This window comes from Galendromus occidentalis, unplaced genomic scaffold (assembly GCF_000255335.2).
Source record: "Galendromus occidentalis unplaced genomic scaffold, Mocc_1.1 scf7180000077500, whole genome shotgun sequence".
In the NCBI taxonomy this organism is placed as follows: Eukaryota; Metazoa; Arthropoda; class Arachnida; order Mesostigmata; family Phytoseiidae; genus Galendromus; species Galendromus occidentalis.
Window position 1 is genome coordinate 356667 of NW_003805488.1, and position 2797 is coordinate 359463.

Below are 2797 nucleotides of genomic sequence, written 5' to 3' on the forward strand. Positions count from 1 at the left end.
GTGGCGCCGGCTCCCGTCGAAGCAGTTCCCGTAGTCCCAGCAGCGCCGGCTCCCGTTGCAGCAGCTCCCGTTGTCCCTGTAGCGGCGGCTCCTGTAGCAGCAGCTCCCGTAGTTCCAGTAGCGCCAGCTCCCGTCGCACCCGTGGTCCCTGTTGCGCCAGCGCCCGTCTTGCCCGTGGTCCCTGAAGCGCCAGCTCCCGTTGCAGCAGCCCCAATTTTGCCAGCGGTTCCTGTAGCGCCAGCTCCCATCGCAGCAGCCCCAGTCTTGCCAGCGGTCCCAGTAGCGCCAGCTCCCGTCGCACCAGCCCCCATCTTACCCGTTGTTCCTGCTGCGCCAGCCCCGGCGATTCCCTTGGCTCCAGCAACGCTTCCAGCTGTTCCGGTCCTACCTGTGGTAGTTCCTACAGTCACCATTGTGAAGGAGCCCGTCATAAAAGACGTGCAGATCGCGGGTGTGCTGCAGTGATTTCTGAAACCGTGAACCGTACCCTTCGGAAGATTCGAAAGATGTGCTTGGATCCCCGGCGATGAAGAAATTAAACTACTGGCCGATCATCATCCCCATTGGAAACAAAGGATAATCAAGAGGAACATATGTACTCGTGGATCGTTCGAATAAAGCAGACTGAAGTAAAAGTCCTGATGTTGTTCACTAGAGAATCCCATCCTGAATTCCTATCGGAAGTAGGGCGTGAGAAACAGGCAGTATCTAGGACAAATGAAGCGACCAATGATGAGGAGAGCACGAGAAAATTGGATACAGGCCGAAAAGGAGGCTGCAAAAAACGATTAGATTGCCGCACATCATTCTGTGCGACGGAGACGGGACTGACGGCGGAAATCGCAAAAGAAAGACTCAACAACTCATATTTGTCTCCAGGATGGAATTATAGATCAGTGAAGGTTTTAACTCGTGACCGTTCGCAGATCATTCATGATCGCGATCATTTCATCAATAAGAGGATTTTCAATGATTGGAGTTTCCTCAAACACGGTCTCACCGAGCGACAAGACGAGTGATCCCGTCCTCTGATCTTAGCTCACAGAATCCCAGTGTTAGCTTGCCTGAAACTTGAATTGCTCTATTTTATTCGCCCAAAATCCTGCGTATGAGCTGAGCCCGTGGGCTTGAGCATTTCAATACATTCCTTTATTTTTCAATCTTCCTTATTTTCTCCTCAAAGAGAAGAAAAATTCTGGAAAGCATAGTACTCATTGATGGAGTATAAATAAGGAAATGATAAGTGCCTGGGACCACGGGCTACACATGAGCAATGCCTCGCACTAGCAATTCCACGGATAAGCAACATTCCGTGTATGAACAACCCCATGTATGAGCGACCCCACGCATGAGGAACCCTACGGAAGAGCAACGACTGAATCTTGAAGAAATCAGGATGAAGCGGAGTTGTCCACATTGGCCAATCATCTGCATACTCGGTCGTGGAAATTCTCAGAAACAAGGAAACTTGTCATGGTCAAATATGGGATGCTCCTTGATGGGAATCACGAGGAGCTTCTCTCTCGCCCTTACGGATGACGGCTCTGAGATTTGGTGTATCATAGCTCCAGCTAAGAGCGCCATGCTGGATGCAGAAAAGCGCGCCGAGCTCCACCGGTACCTTTGCGCAGGCGAAGTGAATCGTGACCGCTTTACCGAAGTAGGCTTAACTTGATCGGATTATCCCTCGAAGCGGGGATCAGACGTCGGAGTGCAGACACGCGTTTCAGAGTTTGGATAAGTAGACAATGTAACCATGTGAATTTGGAGCGAATCGTGAGATATTTTCAGTCTCATCGGTCCATTCTGAAAATATGTGTCTCAGGGTCGCCATCGGAGAAAGCCCCTCTCTCTCCAGACCTCATTGAGCCATTCCATCATCATTGATGAATTCATTTATCATTATTTATCCAGTTTATTGAGCCCTTTTCGTTGACTTCGATAATGACCCCGAGGTGAACTTGAGTCTTGGCATTATTTTTTTCAGCATCGGTTCGAGTTCCCCTCCAGCAACCGTCACCCCAAGCCCAACGGTCAGGGCACCCTTGCCGTGGGCCCCTCTAATGATCTCCGCGCTATCGCTGCCCTCAGCCGTAATGGTGCGGTTGTACACCATTCCAACGACACAAGGACTTCGCCGACACTCCAGAAGCTTCTTGGTGGGATGTCGAGCGTTGAGACAACGACGAAATCATGGAAATTATTCGATTTCGCGTCGATATCCTGTGGCGAAAGTTGACCCATGCTCGTCCTGCTCCTGAAGCTCATATTGTGAGGCTCAGTGAATCCTGAGACCCACTTGCACGGAGCCTTAGAGCTCTTTTCACCAGGTTGGCGCCTTTCCCCCGAGCGCTGTTCGCTCGATAGCACGGACTTTGATATGTCGGCTCCGAGATCTCTTGTCCATTCGTCGAGCTCGATTTTCTTTTCTTCGGGATGTAGGCTGACACCCCTGGAAGCCTTGCGAGACCTGCATGGTTCTGTGAGCGTGCTCTCTTGTTCCTGCCATCAGAACCTGCTTGTATGCAGCCCCCGCTTCGTGAAAAGAGCGACGAGACACTATTTTAAGCAATGTAGCATTCAACATATTGTTGACCTTATCCAGTCGCAGGTTTGAACTCAACCTGCGACTCTTTTTGCTTCTCCTTGATTGCGTCTGCCTCCCTTTGCTTCGTTTCTGTTTTTCCGCTTCTCCGCGCTATTGCAACACGACCAGCAAGTCCCAAGCATGCGGGATGCCAAGTGTATTTGAATCCTTATTCAAAAAAAAAGTAAATTTCGTTTAGAATCTAGGCAG